Genomic DNA, 20,964 nt, shown 5'->3' with positions numbered 1-20,964 from the left:
GCTGTCGTTAGTGAGTTTTTCACTTTTAAAAATTCTTCATTGGCTTGTTGATCCCATACCCATGGCGCGTTTTATCCAGTCAATGCAGATAGGCGTGGTGTTGCGAGAGAGTCGATCCAAATAAATTTTTTATAGAATCCGGTGGACCTAGAAATCCTCTGAGAGTTTTATTATTATATGGAGTATAGAATTCTTTGATTGCCGTTAGTTTTTCTGGATCGGCCATTACCACTTTCTCGGAAATTATGTGTCCTAGAAATTTGACCTCTCGCCTTCCAAATTTGGATTTTGTTATATTTACTGTGACCCCATGCTCTTTCATGATCTGTAAAAACTGATTTAATGTGTCGTTGTGATGTTCCCAAGAGGGTTCTGCTATAATCACATCATCAACATAACAAGTAATTTTTTGTAAAATTTCAGCACTGAGTATAGCACTAAATCCCCTAAGAAACGCTGCTGATGATATGTTTAAACCAAATGGCAATCGTTTAAACTGGTAACATCTACCGAATACTATAAATGCTGTAAATTTTCTACATTCTGGGGCCAATTCTACTTGCCAGAAACTACTCCATAAATCAATTGATGAAAATATCTTAGCACCATGGAAGTTTTGTATCAATTCCTCTAATTTTTCTGGGCGATCCGTCTCAGTGATTATGATTGTGTTGGTCTGTCTGGAATCAAGCACTAACCTGATGTTCCCATCTCGTTTTTGTACAATATGGAGCGGGCTGTTATATGTGGAGATAGCTGGTTCAATAATATCGTCATCTAACATTTTAGATATCTCCTGGAATACTGTATTCCTGTAGCTTAATGGGATTGTATAGGGTGGCACTCTAAATGGTTTGTGCTGTTTTACTTCAAACTTGTACTGAAAGTGTTTAATACTGCCAGTCTTAGGTAAAAATACCTCTGCTTTATCTCGTAAAATACCCTCTAATTCTCTTTTACTGTGTTAAGAAATACCTTGCACTTCTTACAAATTTTCGTAAATTTCTTTATGGACTTCTAACATGAGTTGAGGCGATTCCTTCTTTTCTGCGTACCATTCTAATTCTTCATCCTCTTTATCTCGCGTCATTCTTAATTGTTTGTTTATAAGTGGTATTTCTTCTAATTTTAGCTTTTGCTCAAAGAGAAGTGTGACATTCCCGAATGTTACGCTACATTTCCCCATATCTATCATCGCTCGTCTCTCATTTAAAAAATCTGCACCTATAATCAAATCTACAATTGGTTTAGGTATAATCACGAAGTTGGCTTCGATCTTTTGACCTTGGCACGAAAGAGTTAACCTTGTTTGTCTCGTAACTTCCGCAGCATTGTTTCTAATAGGACCTCTTACTTTAATCTTACGTGTTTTCAGAACTGGCAATTCCTCATTGGCATTACACTGCATGAATAAATTTTCTGAGATTGCAGTCAGTTCACTTCCGCTATCAATTACAATATTGACTGGGATATGCTTTACCATGGCCTTCACAATTGGTTGAATTTGAAAGGGTTGGTTCTGTTCTTCTTCCTCTTGCATCAACGAATCCTCCACTGAATCATACATGAGTCTTTTTAGGAATTTCCCTTGTGAATTCGAACTTTCTGTAGGATAAGCTTCGACTGCTACTTCTCTGTCTTTTATTTCTTCTTCTCTATTTCTTCCTTCTTTTACGCTTTCTTCTACATCCTCTACTTTTTCCTCATCCTCGTCTATCTTCTCCTTTTTCGTCGCTACTTCCACATAATCGCATCTAAATACACTAATTATCGCTTCATAACTTCCTTCATTATATACGTTGGGTTGTGTGCCCACTCGTAACTTATTTTCAACTTCTGTGGACTGCGCGTTAACTTCATTGAATTCGCTTTCCCTGGTTTCCACCTCAAATAGCTCTGCAATACTCATTACTTCATCCTTCCCTCCTACATTCGTTGTGCATGCCTCTGGTAATTCATCTTCCTCGTCAGTATTCTCCCAATTAATTTAGTCCCAACACGATATTGTTATTTTCTTGTCTTCGTTTTCATCTGGTCCCTGCGAATTTGTTTCTTCTTTCCTCTCTTCTCGTGATAAGATTTTTACTTCTCTGTTCAAGGTGCTGTAATTGTCCTGAGTCGGTGCGTCATTCTCTTTGGCATGGGCGCTTAGCTGTCAAATCGAACTTTTATTGGGGTTTGGTGGTTTTACCTCCACGTCTTCTATCTGTATTCGCTTTTCTTGTTTAGCTTGTTGATAGTGGTTTCTTTGTTGATAATTTGTCGGTCTATTGGTTCTCCAGTACCCGTTCCGGTTGTCGTTATTCCCTCTGTAATAGTTGTTGCCGTTCCTGGGTGAATTATAGTTATTGCCATATTCTCTTCTAAATCCATAACCGGTTCTTTGTTGAAATCTATTGTCGTTTCTTGGTGCGAAGTTATCACTTGGTTCGTAATTGTTTCTTCGTGCTATGTCTTGTGGATTCCACTGCTTTTTGCTTTCGTTTTCACGTGTGCTTCGTCTTTTTCTTGCATCATCTTCCGAGAATATGAACTCTAGTTCCCATAGAATACCTTTAAATGCATCGACGTCATTGCCTCCGCGACCTACTGATGATTGCTGGTATTTCAATGGTAGCTTCATCGCCCATAATTTAATCAACTGTCCGTCACTGTATGATACATCTAAGCATTGATTTTTGTTTGCCATTACTTCGAAAAATTTCACGGGACTCTTCTCTCCTGAATTTTCAAATTATGGGTTCTGTAATAATTCGTACTTCACTCTGTTCTGTGCTTCGCTGGACCAATGTCGTGCGAGAAACTTCTCTCTGAAATCTTCGTACGATCGGCATGTCGCTGCAACATTCTGCATGGTTTCTGCGACTGTTCCTGACATGTGTGCACATATAAAGTCTAATTTGTGTGCTAGCGTCCAGTGCTCTGGTAATCCTACTCGGAATTGATCAATAAAATTTCGTGGATGTAATGAGTTTCCTTCTCGAAAGTGTTGAAATTTTCTGACTGTGAAGAAATGATCGTTGTCGTACTTCGTCATAATACCGTATGAAATTCGCGATTCTTTGCCACTTTTGTTTGTGATCATTTCTCTCGTCGTTCTTTCCTGTTGTGGTAGATCCATTGGATATTGTCCACTGTAACTTTCGCGTACCCGCGGTGCAGGCTGTCTGATTTCACGTATGTTACTTTCCGCCTGTGATTGGAATCGCAAATGCGTAATATCTTCGTTAATTTCTTGTTTCTCCGGAGCTGTTACAGATACGGACGTGGTTGCAGACTCTGTGCTTGTTCGACCTGTTCACTACGCTCTCCAATGGTTTGCAACAACTCTGTTCGCAATTTCTGAAATTGTCGCTTCGTTTGCGCTTCCATTTTGACTATGCGGTTATCATATCTTTTCAGCGCTGCTTTTGTGATACGTTTGTGTAACACACTGTTTTCAACAATTTTACTCGCTGTACCTGCTGCTCGTCTAGAAATTTCGTTTATCTGTTTCCTTAGTTTCTTGACTTCTCCCTGGGTGTTGTTACATAATGTTTTGATCTCGTCCTGAGTGTCATTACACAATGTTTGTACGTCCACATATACCTTGTCAATGTCTGTTCTCAATTGATTGTAACCTGTTATTAAGTTTCCTATCACTTCTCGAGATTCTTTTGCCTCGCCTTCAATATGACTTAGGTGTAATTGAATTTTTTTTGTTTTGTTCTTTAATCTCATGCATTTGTCTCGTGGTTTCTGCATTCTGAATTTTAATTTGGTTCGCAATTTCTTTATTTTGCCTTGTCATGATTTCCGTAATTTGTTGTAACAATTCTGCCAGATTTGTGGGTCCTATTGCGTTTTCTTCCGACGTCCTACGCTCTGTGTTTTCGCCCAAGTGTTGGTTCGCAACCGATTGCATTGAACTGTGCTGTGACACTTTCTGCTCGCATTTCTTGTACTCTGTGGTGAGGGAGCTTTGATTACATGTACTATGGGTTCAACGTATTCAAGACGCAAGTTAGAATCCTCATCGACTGTCTCTCTACTTTCCTGCTCCTCTGTCGCACGCTGACCTATGTTTTCTGTGCCTTGTCGTACATTGTCCTCGTTATGGTGCGTTATATGTCCTATTTCTCGCGATACTGCATCGTCTGTTGTACTGTCCTCTATTCTCTGTCCATTTTCATGCTGGGTCTCTACCTCAATTCGGTCAAGGTCTCGATCTGCCATTGCTGCTCTTTCCGAATCCCTTATTTTCTGTTCTAAAAGCAATTCACGCACCCTACGTAGCGCAACATGCGCTCACACGATCTCACGCGTTTCATAAACTTTTTGTTCACACGACTTGACACTACCAAGACTGACAATCCATTCACTCACTTGTTGGGTCAGAACCAACTTATCAACGATGTATCCGCCACCTGTGCACTTGCATTGAAGAGAAAACTTAATTCTAACAATTTTCAAAATTCATAACTTAATTATGCTATTGCCACTGCTACAATGTTTCACTATTTGTTGAATACTTTATTACTATCTATCGCTGCAGCTACTTTTTTCGACTATGTATAACTTTAGAAAAAAATTTTTTTACTACAAAAATTTTTCAGCAGGATATTGTTCTGACCTAGTTAGGCATGTGGTCGACATTCAATTATGGTATTTTACCATCCTGGCAGGGTCGCCATTTTCTAAACATTCATGGTGGTGTCTGTTTGCTCTATATCGTGTCTCCCTATCACATTCGCGCAACAACGCTCTGAGCGTGTTTTTTTAGGGAATTGACTAGTTTGAACCTGGGACCTGTTGCTGGTAAGGAGACGCCAGACCACACATGACATGTAGAATTCAGAAGAGTTCAGTGAGACTAGCGATGATATAACCAAATACTAAATGATTTCAGTGTCAGCTCCACTGCACTCCCTGTAAAAGAATCTTAATACTAACTAAATATAGTGGAAAGGGTTCAAGGCTTTCCTATTTTTAGTTAGCTGGTAAAATAACGTCGAAAAAGCAGTTAAGTTTACCACTGGAAATTTTATTCTACTCACAAAACGTACCTGAGACGCGAAAAAGTCTCACGCCAAAACGTGTGGGTGGTAGTGGCCCTTTTTGTGTTATCGTAAGATCTATACTGTTTTTCTGGAGGGCTCTAGCTTTTAGGCTTTTAACATGCGCTGGGGGGTGGTCCTTGACGTAACAGGGACGCGAAAAAGTCTCACGCTAAAACGTGCTGGTGGTAGACTTAGAGGTACGCTGCCTACGTGGGTGTCCAGTCCGTCCGTTATCGTAGGGCCTTCTAGCTTAACACGGTTCTGCTCTCGGCTTCTGTCCTCGTTTCTCCCCTCGGAAATGCGTCTGCCTCACGGTGGGAAGGTACGACATGCATTTAGGCATTCTTGTTTTAGTCTGTGGCATTCCGTTTGCTCACTCGTTACTTGTATTACTTTGGTTAATTTAATGTCACGATTTATTCAGAGCTATGTGACATACTAGTAGATTTGCTTATTATGTCAGGGTTTTCATGGAAGGTGTTGGATTTACCTGACACCTTACATATCACCACCCTTCGAACTTAATTTTTGCACTGAAGTTAGGCAATGATTGAATTGTTGTCTAAGTCAGTCAAAAATTTTCTAATTTATCTAAATTTTGTTGCGTACTGTTCAGCCACATTAATCTGTTCTATGCTAGTTCGTATTACTAATTTATATTTTTATATTCTTTCACATTATAATTAAAAATGCCAAGAGAAGAATATTTTTATGCTATTATTAATCTTTAATTATTTTCTTTCTTTATTAAGTCTGAATTTTTTTTAAGAAGTATGTTTTCGAAAGTGAGGAGTCTTTCACATCGTTTTTCTTAGAAATATTGTTTATATAAATGTAGTAATTAAGTAAAATCTATTTGTAACACATTTTCTAAATATCATGTGCAAGTAAAATGTTTTTGTTTCTAGACACTCATTTCAACATTGTTACACTAACAAATATGAATCATTTCCAAGAATTGCTTTGACAAAGTAATATACATACACAAGACTTGAGATATAATCCTAACAAATGGTACAAATGTTAAAGAAAGGGAAAACATCCAACAAGATAATTTTTTATTCTTTGTTGTTATAAGGATAAAATAAGTAAAATATAGTTATTCTTTTATTTTTATTAGGAAAAAATAAGTGGTATATAGTTTCTTTATATACCGTCCATTTCAGAACTAATGACTTATTTTTATGGATAGTCTATTTTTTACTTAAGTCCATAGTCAATGACTGTTATTTTTTTTAATTTATTAGCTGTCTGGTGTGCTTTACTTATTTAGTTTGTGACACGTTTCTTTTGCACAATTCCTACATCACATAATTTGATTTCACACATTCACATAATCCTATGAATGTTCAAGCATGAGGTTGGTGAATGTTTTTGCATGAAGGTGATGGACTTGAGCAAGATGGATGTGGGCAAGTATTTGATGTACAGCTTCGTTCGTCGTGCCTTGTTGGCTTTGCAAGTGTGTGTTGCTGTTGTGGAGGTCCCATAATGGAATGGAGCTGTGAGTGCAGAATCTCGTGGTTTACAGGCTTTGTATGCGTGAAAGTCATCGTTATGTGTCGCTGAATGCGGTCGTTTTGCGTTGTAATACTTCTCAGACGATTAGTTTACAATAGGATAGGGATTTTGGAAGGTATGTCATCTATTCTTCACCCATCTTCTTTCTTGGTCTCAATCTTGCGAATCCTCAACTTCTGTTCTTCCTCCTTTTTCTCTACTTCTTACTTGCTTCTTGGTTCTTCTCTGGGTAGGATATGGAAATATTTATTGATAACTATTAGTTTTGAAGTTCTCCTCCTAGTAACAGTTTGATACACTGTTTGGGTGTGTCATTTATACTTTTTGGAAGTTTTCTTCAGTTTCGTGCATCAGCGTGCTGTTTAATAGCAGTAGTGTGACTTTTACGCATATTTTTTGCCAGTGGTGGCTTGCCCAAGCGGTCTTCTCATCTGGCCATTTTTTGCTCGCTCCATTCATTCGGGGCTCGGAGACCCTTGCGGCGTTCGCCATCCCAGCGCCGTCCCACCATGTCTCAGAAGGGGTCTGTCACTCTGAGGCTCGGTGTTCCATCCCTGCAGGGTTCCTCCTAGCGGGCAATTTTATTGCCCACTTTCGCTACAAGGGCCTTCTGTTGGTTTTGCTGTCCTTTCCCTTCTCTCGACGCTCCTGCTATGTAGGAATCGTGTTTTGCTAATTACGCCCTTTTCTTTCTTGATACATCTCGCGTTGCAACTTGTGGGTCGTTGCCTCTGGTCTTTGTTGGAGTTTTTACAATGGTTCTTATAAAAAGTTTTACTTATAATCATCTAAAATATGTTTAGTAGGTACATTGCTTTGCGCCCTCTTAAAAAGCTTTACACATTTGGGCGCCCTTTTCCATGTTACAATTCTAAGATATTTTCAGTCTTAACGTCTACTCAAGAAACCTCAAATTCGTTTTTTATTTTTGTGTAGTGGCGTGGTGTATGGCATTTTAGTATTTCATGCTGTTAGACTATCTATGCTTTATCCCTTCACCTTAAGCTATGGTACTATTGGTGTTATTATTGAAACTACTTTCTTTTCCCCACCTTCCTCTCTCTTCATTCTACTTTCTCCTGACGATCTTATCTGCAACATAATCTTGCAATATTGTGCTGATTATTTACCAGTAATAAAATTAATCTTCAAACTTTTTGATATGGCTCACATGGTGAAGTCCTAAGGTTTTCCCTGTTTTTGGGTTCATTAGTTAGACAGCATTATCATGAGCAACTCGGCTAATTATGACAGGTCCTTTGTATGCTGCGTAAAACGTATGTATTTTGTGTTTCTGTTTGCTGGAGAGATGGTGTGTTTTTACAAATACTTTCTGGCCTACTGAGAATGTTCTTTTAGTTGCTGTTCTATCTCCTCTTTCTTTTCTTTTAATGGCTGCCTTTCTGATGTTGGAGAGTGCTGTTGCTATGATTTGTTTGTGCTGTCTATGTGGTACAATAGGAAATCTAACATTTTCTCTGGTTATGTTTGGGGATTCAATATTTTTAAGTAAAGTAACTGGAGGTAGTAGTGTAGTGCTAAATGCCATTTCATTCATTACTTCTTGAAAATTTATAAGGTATATATCCCAAGTGTTGTGTCTTTTGACTGCATATAATCGACATAAAGTGCCTATGTCCTTCATAGATCGTTCTGCTGGATTTACGATAGGTTTGTACTTAGATATGTAGACGGGTTTTATTTTGTGTTGTTTTAACGTGTTCTGCCATTGCACTGATTTGTATTGTGGGCCATTATCGGAAATTATTCGTTCCACTCGACCTACTTGTCTGAGAAAATCTTGTCTAAAGGCTTTACTTATTGCAAGATCTGTTGCCCGTTTCAATGGTGTCAAGGTAACATGTTTAGAAGTAAGTTCCAAAACGACAAATATGAAAATACACCCATTTTTGTGCGTGGAAGGGGCCCCATCAAATCTGTTGCAGCTATTTGTTATAATCTTTTAGGGATTATTGGAAATATAGGTGGTTTGGTTTGGAAAGTGACGTGTTTAGCCCTCATACATTTTTTGCATTTGACTAATACTGTTCTAATTTGTCTTTCCATATTAGGAAAATGGCTTGTTTGTTTTATTTTTAAAAAGCATTTCTTTGGTCCAAAGTGGCCATTACTTAAATGTGTATACCATATGTACTTATTAATTAGTTCATCTGGGATATAAATTAACCATTCATTCGTTGCAACATTTCGTCTAAAAGATAAAACATTGTTTTTTTACGAGATAGTGCTGTCGAATGTCTGGAAAATCCTTACATCTCCACTTGTGTTTGATTCCTAGTATTTCGGGATCCTTGTCCTGTTCTTCGCCTATGTTTTTCAATGCTGTCGTAATGTAGTTTTCGAAAGGAACTTGTTTCATATAGTACATTGTAAACTGGTCTTCTGCTGCTTCCAGACCTATGTTTTTGGATGCACCCTGAGGACATCGTGATAAAGCATCTGCCAATACATTCGCTGGTCCTGGTATGTGTGTAATAGTGAAGTCAAATTCTTGTAGTATTAACATCCATCTGGCTAACCTCCCATGAGTTAGTTTGGCGGATAACAGAAATTCTAATGCTTTGTGGTCAGTATATACTTTTGTTTTTCTTCCGAATAGGAAGTATCGAAAACGTTGGAAGCCCCATACAATGGCCAATGCTTCCAGCTCTGTGACTGAATAGTTTTTCTCGCTTTTTGTGAGTACCCGACTGGCAAAGGCAATTGTCTTATATGATCTTAGCCCTGCCTGTTCGTATTCTTGAAATAAAACAACTCCTAAACCTGTTTTCGCACTACCAGTGGCCATACAAAAATTTTGTGTTAGATCAGGATGTGCTAAAACTGGTGCTGTCGTTAGTGAGTTTTTCACTTTTAAAAATTCTTCATTGGCTTGTTGATCCCATACCCATGGCGCGTTTTATCCAGTCAATGCAGATAGGCGTGGTGTTGCGAGAGAGTCGATCCAAATAAATTTTTTATAGAATCCGGTGGACCTAGAAATCCTCTGAGAGTTTTATTATTATATGGAGTACAGAATTCTTTGATTGCCGTTAGTTTTTCTGGATCGGCCATTACCACTTTCTCGGAAATTATGTGTCCTAGAAATTTGACCTCTCGCCTTCCAAATTTGGATTTTGTTATATTTACTGTGACCCCATGCTCTTTCATGATCTGTAAAAACTGATTTAATGTGTCGTTGTGATGTTCCCAAGAGGGTTCTGCTATAATCACATCATCAACATAACAAGTAATTTTTTGTAAAATTTCAGCACTGAGTATAGCACTAAATCCCCTAAGAAACGCTGCTGATGATATGTTTAAACCAAATGGCAATCGTTTAAACTGGTAACATCTACCGAATACTATAAATGCTGTAAATTTTCTACATTCTGGGGCCAATTCTACTTGCCAGAAACTACTCCATAAATCAATTGATGAAAATATCTTAGCACCATGGAAGTTTTGTATCAATTCCTCTAATTTTTCTGGGCGATCCGTCTCAGTGATTATGATTGTGTTGGTCTGTCTGGAATCAAGCACTAACCTGATGTTCCCATCTCGTTTTTGTACAATATGGAGCGGGCTGTTATATGTGGAGATAGCTGGTTCAATAATATCGTCATCTAACATTTTAGATATCTCCTGGAATACTGTATTCCTGTAGCTTAATGGGATTGTATAGGGTGGCACTCTAAATGGTTTGTGCTGTTTTACTTCAAACTTGTACTGAAAGTGTTTAATACTGCCAGTCTTAGGTAAAAATACCTCTGCTTTATCTCGTAAAATACCCTCTAATTCTCTTTTACTGTGTTAAGAAATACCTTGCACTTCTTACAAATTTTCGTAAATTTCTTTATGGACTTCTAACATGAGTTGAGGCGATTCCTTCTTTTCTGCGTACCATTCTAATTCTTCATCCTCTTTTTCTCGCGTCATTCTTAATTGTTTGTTTATAAGTGGTATTTCTTCTAATTTTAGCTTTTGCTCAAAGAGAAGTGTGACATTCCCGAATGTTACGCTACATTTCCCCATATCTATCATCGCTCGTCTCTCATTTAAAAAATCTGCACCTATAATCAAATCTACAATTAGTTTAGGTATAATCACGAAGTTGGCTTCGATCTTTTGACCTTGGCACGAAAGAGTTAACCTTGTTTGTCTCGTAACTTCCGCAGCATTGTTTCTAATAGGACCTCTTACTTTAATCTTACGTGTTTTCAGAACTGGCAATTCCTCATTGGCATTACACTGCATGAATAAATTTTCTGAGATTGCAGTCAGTTCACTTCCGCTATCAATTACAATATTGACTGGGATATGCTTTACCATGGCCTTCACAATTGGTTGAATTTGAAAGGGTTGGTTCTGTTCTTCTTCCTCTTGCATCAACGAATCCTCCACTGAATCATACATGAGTCTTTTTAGGAATTTCCCTTGTGAATTCGAACTTTCTGTAGGATAAGCTTCGACTGCTACTTCTCTGTCTTTTATTTCTTCTTCTCTATTTCTTCCTTCTTTTACGCTTTCTTCTACATCCTCTACTTTTTCCTCATCCTCGTCTATCTTCTCCTTTTTCGTCGCTACTTCCACATAATCGCATCTAAATACACTAATTATCGCTTCATAACTTCCTTCATTATATACGTTGGGTTGTGTGCCCACTCGTAACTTATTTTCAACTTCTGTGGACTGCGCGTTAACTTCATTGAATTCGCTTTCCCTGGTTTCCACCTCAAATAGCTCTGCAATACTCATTACTTCATCCTTCCCTCCTACATTCGTTGTGCATGCCTCTGGTAATTCATCTTCCTCGTCAGTATTCTCCCAATTAATTTAGTCCCAACACGATATTGTTATTTTCTTGTCTTCGTTTTCATCTGGTCCCTGCGAATTTGTTTCTTCTTTCCTCTCTTCTCGTGATAAGATTTTTACTTCTCTGTTCAAGGTGCTGTAATTGTCCTGAGTCGGTGCGTCATTCTCTTTGGCATGGGCGCTTAGCTGTCAAATCGAACTTTTATTGGGGTTTGGTGGTTTTACCTCCACGTCTTCTATCTGTATTCGCTTTTCTTGTTTAGCTTGTTGATAGTGGTTTCTTTGTTGATAATTTGTCGGTCTATTGGTTCTCCAGTACCCGTTCCGGTTGTCGTTATTCCCTCTGTAATAGTTGTTGCCGTTCCTGGGTGAATTATAGTTATTGCCATATTCTCTTCTAAATCCATAACCGGTTCTTTGTTGAAATCTATTGTCGTTTCTTGGTGCGAAGTTATCACTTGGTTCGTAATTGTTTCTTCGTGCTGTGTCTTGTGGATTCCACTGCTTTTTGCTTTCGTTTTCACGTGTGCTTCGTCTTTTTCTTGCATCATCTTCCGAGAATATGAACTCTAGTTCCCATAGAATACCTTTAAATGCATCGACGTCATTGCCTCCGCGACCTACTGATGATTGCTGGTATTTCAGTGGTAGCTTCATCGCCCATAATTTAATCAACTGTCCGTCACTGTATGATACATCTAAGCATTGATTTTTGTTTGCCATTACTTCGAAAAATTTCACGGGACTCTTCTCTCCTGAATTTTCAAAATATGGGTTCTGTAATAATTCGTACTTCACTCTGTTCTGTGCTTCGCAGGACCAATGTCGTGCGAGAAACTTCTCTCTGAAATCTTCGTACGATCGGCATGTCGCTGCAACATTCTGCATGGATTCTGCGACTGTTCCTGACATGTGTGCACATATAAAGTCTAATTTGTGTGCTAGCGTCCAGTTTTCTGGTAATCCTACTCGGAATTGATCAATAAAATTTCGTGGATGTAATGAGTTTCCTTCTCGAAAGTGTTGAAATTTTCTGACTGTGAAGAAATGATCGTTGTCGTACTTCGTCATAGTACCGTATGAAATTCGCGATTCTTTGCCACTTTTGTTTGTGATCATTTCTCTCGTCGTTCTTTCCTGTTGTGGTAGATCCATTGGATATTGTCCACTGTAACTTTCTCGTACCCGCGGTACAGGCTGTCTGATTTCACGTATGTTACTTTCCGCCTGTGATTGGAATCGCAAATGCGTAATATCTTCGTTAATTTCTTGTTTCTCCTGAGCTGTTACAGATACGGACGTGGTTGAAGACTCTGTGCTTGTTCGACCTGTTCACTACGCTCTCCAATGGTTTGCAACAACTCTGTTCGCAATTTCTGAAATTGTCGCTTCGTTTGCGCTTCCATTTTGGCTATGCGGTTATCATATCTTTTCAGCGCTGCTTTTGTGATACGTTTGTGTAACACACTGTTTTCAACAATTTTACTCGCTGTACCTGCTGCTCGTCTAGAAATTTCGTTTATCTGTTTCCTTAGTTTCTTGACTTCTCCCTGGGTGTTGTTACATAATGTTTTGATCTCGTCCTGAGTGTCATTACACAATGTTTGTACGTCCACTTATACCTTGTCAATGTCTGTTCTCAATTGATTGTAACCTGTTATTAAGTTTCCTATCACTTCTCGAGATTCTTTTGCCTCGCCTTCAATATGACTTAGGTGTAACTGAATTTTTTTTGTTTTGTTCTTTAATCTCATGCATTTGTCTCGTGGTTTCTGCATTCTGAATTTTAATTTGGTTCGCAATTTCTTTATTTTGCCTTGTCATGATTTCCGTAATTTGTTGTAACAATTCTGCCAGATTTGTGGGTCCTATTGCGTTTTCTTCCGACGTCCTACGCTCTGTGTTTTCGCCCAAGTGTTGGTTCGCAACCGTTTGCATTGAACTGTGCTGTGACACTTTCTGCTCGCATTTCTTGTACTCTGTGGTGAGGGAGCTTTGATTACATGTACTATGGCTTCAACGTATTCAAGACGCAAGTTAGAATCCTCATCGACTGTCTCTCTACTTTCCTGCTCCTCTGTCGCACGCTGACCTAGGTTTTCTGTGCCTTGTCGTACATTGTCCTCGTTATGGTGCATTATATGTCCTATTTCTCGCGATACTGCATCGTCTGTTGTACTGTCCTCTATTCTCTGTCCATTTTCATGCTGGGTCTCTACCTCAATTCGGTCAAGGTCTCGATCTGCCATTGCTGCCTTTTCCGAATCCCTTATTTTCTGTTCTAAAAGCAATTCACGCACCCTACGTAGCGCAACATGCGCTCACACGATCTCACGCGTTTCATAAACTTTTTGTTCACACGACTTGACACTACCAAGACTGACAATCCATTCACTCACTTGTTGGGTCAGAACCAACTTATCAACGATGTATCCGCCACCTGTGCACTTGCATTGAAGAGAAAACTTAATTCTAACAATTTTCAAAATTCATAACTTAATTATGCTATTGCCACTGCTACAATGTTTCACTATTTGTTGAATACTTTATTACTATCTATCGCTGCAGCTACTTTTTTCGACTATGTATAACTTTAGAAAAAAAATTTTTTTACTACAAAAATTTTTCAGCGGGATATTGTTCTGACCTAGTTAGGCATGTGGTCGACATTCAATTATGGTATTTTACCATCCTGGCAGGGTCGCCATTTTCTAAACATTCATGGTGGTGTCTGTTTGCTCTATATCGTGTCTCCCTATCACATTCGCGCAACAACGCTCTGAGCGTGTTTTTTAGGGAATTGACTAGTTTGAACCTGGGACCTGTTGCTGGTAAGGAGACGCCAGACCACACATGACATGTAGAATTCAGAAGAGTTCAGTGAGACTAGCGATGATATAACCAAATACTAAATGATTTCAGCGTCAGCTCCACTGCACTCCCTGTAAAAGAATCTTAATACTAACTAAATATAGTGGAAAGGGTTCAAGGCTTTCCTATTTTTAGTTAGCTGGTAAAATAACGTCGAAAAAGCAGTTAAGTTTACCACTGGAAATTTTATTCTACTCACAAAACGTACCTGAGACGCGAAAAAGTCTCACGCCAAAACGTGTGGGTGGTAGTGGCCCTTTTTGTGTTATCGTAAGATCTATACTGTTTTTCTGGAGGGCTCTAGCTTTTAGGCTTTTAACATGCGCTGGGGGGTGGTCCTTGACGTAACAGGGACGCGAAAAAGTCTCACGCTAAAACGTGCGGGTGGTAGACTTAGAGGTACGCTGCCCACGTTGGTGTCCAGTCCGTTCGTTATCGTAGGGCCTTCTAGCTTAACACGGTTCTGCTCTCGGCTTCTGTCCTCGTTTCTCCTCTCAAAACTGAGTCTGCCTCACGGTGGGAAGGTCCGACATGCATTTAGGCATTCATGTGTTAGTCTGTGGCATTCCGTTTGCTCACTCGTTACTTGTGTTACTTTGGTTAATTTAATGTCACGATTTATACGGAGCTATGTGACATACTACTAGATTTGCTTATGTGTCAGGGTTTTCATGGAAGGTGTTGGATTTACCTGACACCTTACAAACCGTACGAAAGCTTTCCCTTCGCCCCTCATAGGCTAGTAGGTATTACGATTCACGGCATCTTGTGTCCCCATGTGTCGACTTGTCTCCCATGTGTCTCGACTTAGCTCGGCTGACGCGAAAGCTGACGCTTGCAAATGGGCGTATATGTGGAGGACAGGCGCTAGAAACGACTAGGAGAGGGCACATCGACAAACACACTTTTGTTTGTCAAACTTGGGACTTGCCTGGTAGTCTCTCGCGTTGCCCTTTAGGGAAGCCACAACACAACGACCACGGAAACGTCCGCGAGAAGAGATAAAACTCGGCACGAGAAAAATATGTTCAGCTATTTCTTTTCGATCGACCGGGCTATCGGACGTGCGACGCGTGCACTGCTGCCACTGTCGTCTCTAGTAAAATCTCCACGGCGTGTTTCTGCGTAATTTACTTATTCTATAAGATGAAGGGAGAACGTTAGTCTCAGAATGTTTAAAATGCATTGTCAGATGTGGGGTTCTAACCCACGCCCCTTACAGTAACCAGAGCTTAAATCTGGGGCCTTACACAGCTTGGCGTATCTGACGTACAACACAACCGCTCCAGTGACTTCCATCTTTATCAAGATCTCAGGAACCTCACTCCGAAATCTGTTTCTTTTTTCGGTAGGTGATAATTTTGTCAGATTAAGAGAATATAAGACGCAATGTCAGATGTGGCTTAAGAAACGCCCCCACCCTTTCAGAAACCAATGTGGAGCGTTTGCTTCCGTCGCTTCCAGTTTGAACCGTAACTAGCAAATCAGTATTTAGTAATAGGAACATTTTCACATTGATGCAAAGAAAACTAGATATTAACGAACGGCGAAAGAGACCGTTTCCTAGCAACAGCCACGCTGTGCACTACTCACTCGTGTGAAGCCAATGAAATACTTCATGTGAGGCTCTAACTGTCGACCTTCGCTTTACAACACTTAGGCACACTTCCGGTGGTACCGACGCATACATACTGAAACGTCTTTGGATCGTCAGTGAGTACTTCATATTAGAAATCTCGTGTTCACCCTGATGTGCGTTAAAGGGCCGATTTATCAGAGAAAGTCACTTCTGCGCATAGTTACAGTATGGCGCCCTAGGAGCACCAGGAAAACGGGGTCAGCGGTGCTCGCCTTGCACTCGGCTTTGATCGCCTACAGAGCTATCGACTTCGGCATCTGGCGCCAGGAGGGTAGGCGACACATGACGGCGCAGGCATCACGTAGCAGAAGGCGGTGGTAGTATGTCGGTCAGAATGGTTGCTTCCCAAGTAGCTGCTCCGGGTTTGAAACCCAAACATCGCACGGAAAATGTCTCCTTTACTCAGGAAGGTGTTTTCAAGCACACGAATCCTTTCCCTTCGCATCTCATAGGCTAGTGCGTATTACAATTCACAGCATCTTGTGTCCCCATGTGTCGACTTGTCTCGACTTTGCTCAGCTGATGCGAAAGCTGTCGCTTGAAAATGGGCGTATATGTAGACGACAGGCGCTAGAAACGACCGGGAGAGGCCATATCGCAAAACACACAAAGGACTCATTCATTTGACTGTGGCCACATGTTCGCGCCTTTGCGTACCGACAGCAACAGGGGGGTCAGCGTGCTAGACCGTACCATTACTGCACAGCTTCACCAAAAAGTAAGGAAAAAGGGAAAACTGAAGAAACCAACAGCACGAGGACTTCCTAGTTCCTCACCCACCCGAGTACTAACAACGCCCAACGCTGCCTAATTTCGGTGATCGGACATTGACCAGTGTCGTTGGCTCTGCATACAAGTTGGGGAGAATGTTGCCAGATGTGCGGACGTCTTAGTCAGTCTACTGATCACGTGGAACTTGCCTGGTAGGCTCTCGCGTTGCCCTTTAGGGAAGCCACAACACAACGACCATGGAAACGTCCGTGAGAAGAGCTAAAACTAGCAACAGTTACGCTATGTATTACGCACTCTTGTGAAGCCAATGAGACTCAGTGGAAGACGACCGTCAGGTGACCGAGGCAGCAATAGTCCCTTGTATATAAGTCGGGTGGATATCGATGTTCGAATCGATACGCAATTTGTGTGTTCCATCGTCAATACCAGGATGGGACGGTCAGAATTAACTGTGAGTTTTGAATCAGAGACAAAAAACTTGACTGCCAAGAGTACGTCCGTCTGGTGATCAATGTATTGAATCGCGACGCAATTAACTTTCAGATAACCGAGGCAGCAATAGACACTTAAGTCGGCTGAAGGACGAAAAATTATATCACATCCAAATATGTGTGCTCCACTGTCATTAAGAGGGTCAGAACGGTACAGTTAACTCACAGGATAACGGTCGTCAGGTGACGGAGGAAGTAAGATACCCTTGGAGACAAGTCGTCTGGAGGATGATGTACTGAGTCGGTAGGTAGTTTGTGTGTTCCATCGTCATGAATAGGGTGGTAACGTGGCAATTAACTGTCAGTTTTGTGTCGGATTCGAGAAACTTTACTCACTGGAGAACGATCATGTAGTGACCCAGGCAGTAATAGATGCTTGGAGATAATTCTGCTGGAAGACGATGTATGGAATCGTGTCACAAATTGTGTGTTCCATCCTCATTGAGATTGTGGGAGGAATACAATTAACTGTCAGCTTTGCGTCGGATTCGAGAAACTTGACTCACAGGAAAACAACAGTCAGATGACCGAGGCACCAATAGCCCCTTGTAGATAAGTCATCTGGCCATCAATGTATTGAATCGCGACGCTATTTGCGTGTTCCGTCGTCAGTAACAGGATGGGACAGCAAGAATTAACTGTGAGTACGTCCATCTGGTGACCGATACAGCGTTACACCTTATAGCTAAGTCTGCTGTGCAATAATGTATTGAATCGCGACGCTATTTGTGTGTTCCATCGCCATTAGGATTATGGGTGGGTTACAATTAACTTTCAGACGACCGAGGCAGTAATAGACACCTAAGATAAGTCAGCTGGAGGACGATAAATTGAATCACGTCGAAATATGTGTGTTCCTTTGTCATTAAGAGGGTCAGAACGGTACAGTTAACTCAGTTTTGAGTCGGATTCGAGAAACTATACTCACTGGATAACGGTCATCAGGTAACGGAAACAGTAATATACCCTTGGAGACATGTCGGCTGGAGGACAATGTATTGAATCGGTAGGCAATTTGTGTGCTCCATCGTCATTAAGATGGCGATAACGTGGTAATTAATTGTCAGTTTTGGGTCGGATTCGAGAGACTTTACTCACAGGAGAACGATCATGTGGTGACCCAGGCAGTAATAGATGCTTGGAGATAATTCTGCTGGAAGAAGGTGTATAGAATCGCGTCGCAATATGTGTATTCCATCGTCATTCAGAGGGCGGAAGGAATACAATTAACTGTCAGTTTTGCGTCGGATTCGAGAAACTTGACTCACAGGAAAACGACAATCAGGTGACCAATGCAGCAGTAGCCCCTTGTAGATAAGTCGGCTGGAGATCGATGTATTGAATCGCGACACAGTTTGTGTGTTGCATCGTCATTAGGAGGCTATGTGGGTTACAATTAACTTTCAGGTGACCGAGGGAGCAATAGACACGTGGAGACAAGTCGGCTGAAGGACGCTAAATTGAATCACTTCGAAATATGTGTGTTCCATTGTCATTAAGAGGGTCAGAACGTTACAGTTAACTGTCAGTTTCTCGTCGGATTCGAAAAACTAAACTCACCCGATAACGGTCATCAGGTTACTGAGGAAGTAATATACCTTTGGAAACGAGTCGGATTGAGGACGATGTATTGAATCGGTAGGCAATTTGTGTGTACCATTTTCATTAACAGGGTGGTAACGTCGCAATTAACTGTCAGTTTTGGGTCGGATTCGAGAAACTTTACTCACAGGAGAACGAGCATGTGCTGACCCAGGCAGTAATAAATACTTGAAAAAAATTCTGCTGGAAGACGATGTATTGAATCGCTACGCAATATGTGTGTTCCATCGTCATTGAGAGGGTGGGATTATTACAATTAACTGTCAGTTTTGCGTCGCATTCTAGAAATTAGACTCACAAGAAAACGAGGCAGCAATAGACCCTTGTAGATAGGGCGGCTGGAGATCGATGTATTGAATCGCGACGCTATTTGTTTGTTCAATCGTCAATACCAGGAATGGACCGCAAGAATTAACTGTGAGTTTTGAGTGGGAGACAAGAAACTTGCCTGCCAAGAGTACGTCCGTGTGGTGAACGAGGCAGCGTTAGACCCTTGGAGATAAGTCGGCTGGGGACCAATGTTTTGAATCGAGACGCAATTAACTTTCAGGTGCAAAGGCAGCAATAGACACTTGGAGACAAGTCAGCTGATGTACGATAAATTGAATCACGTCGAAATATGTGTGTTCCATTGTAATTAAGAGGGTCAGAACGGTACAGTTGACTGTCAGTTTTGCGTCGGGTTCGAGAAACTATACTCACAGGTAACGGTCATTAGGTGACGGGGGCAGTAATATATCCTTGGAGACAAGTCGGCTGGAGGACGATGTATTGTATCGGTAGGCAATTTGCATGTTGCATCGTCATTAAAAGGGTGGTAACGTCCCAATTAACTGTCAGTTTTGCGTCGGATTCGAGAAACGTAACGCACAGGAGAACGATCATGTGGTGACCATGGCAGTAATACACTTCTGGAAATTGAAATAAGAACACCGTGCATTCATTGTCCCAGGAAGGGGAAACTTTATTGACACATTCCTGGGGTCAGATACATCACATGATCACACTGACAGAACCACAGGCACATAGACACAGGCAACAGAGCATGCACAATGTCGGCACTAGTACAGTGTATATCCACCTTTCGCAGCAATGCAGGCTGCTTTTCTCCCATGGAGACGATCGTAGAGATGCTGGATGAAGTCCTGTGGAACGGCTTGCCATGCCATTTCCACCTGGCGCCTCACTTGGACCAGCGTTCGTGCTGGACGTGCAGACCGCGTGAGACGACGCTTCATCCAGTCCCAAACATGCTTAATGGGGGACAGATCCGGAGATGTTGCTGGCCAGGGTAGTTGACTTACACCTTCTAGAGCACGTTGGGTGGCACGGGATACATGCGGACGTGCATTGTCCTGTTGGAACAGCAAGTTCCCTTGCCGGTCTAGGAATGGTAGAACGATGGGTTCGATGACGGTTTGGATGTACCGTGCACTATTCAGTGTCCCTTCGACGATCACCAGAGGTGTACGGCCAGTGTAGGAGATCGCTCCCCACACCATGATGCCGGGTGTTGGCCATGTGTGCCTCGATCGTATGCAGTCCTGATTGTGGCGCTCACCTGCACGGCGCCAAACACGCATACGACCATCGTTGGCACCAAGGCAGAAGCGACTCTCAACGCTGAAGACGACACGTCTCCATTCGTCCCTCCATTCACGTTTGTCGCGACACCACTGGGGGCGGGCTGCACGATGTTTGGGCGTGAGCGGAAGACGGCCTAACGGTGTGCGGGACCGTAGCCCAGCTTCATGGAGACGGTTGCGAATGGTCCTCGCCGATACCCCAGGAGCAATAGTGTCCCTAATTTGCTGGGAAGTGGCGGTGCGGTCCCCTACGGCACTGCGCAGGATCCTACGGTCTTGGCGTGCATCCGTGCGTCGTTGCGGTCCGGTCCCAGATCGACGGGCAAGTGCACCTTCTGCCGACCACTGGCGACAACATCGATGTACTGTGGAGACCTCACGCCCCACGTGTTGAGCAATTCGGCGGTACGTCCACCCGGCCTCCCCCATGCCCACTATACGCCCTCGCTCAAAGTCCGTCAACTGCACATACGGTTCACGTCGACGCTGTCGCGGCATGCTACCAGTGTTAAAGACTGCGATGGAGCTCCGTATGCCACGGCAAACTGACTGACACTGACGGCGGCGGTGCACAAATGCTGCGCAGCTAGCACCATTCGACGGCCAACAGCGCGGTTCCTTGTGTGTCCGCTGTGCCGTGTGTGTGATCATTGCTTGTACAGCCCTCT

Source organism: Schistocerca gregaria, chromosome 10 (assembly GCF_023897955.1).
Source record: "Schistocerca gregaria isolate iqSchGreg1 chromosome 10, iqSchGreg1.2, whole genome shotgun sequence".
In the NCBI taxonomy this organism is placed as follows: domain Eukaryota; kingdom Metazoa; phylum Arthropoda; class Insecta; order Orthoptera; family Acrididae; genus Schistocerca; species Schistocerca gregaria.
This window is presented reverse-complemented; position numbering follows the sequence as displayed.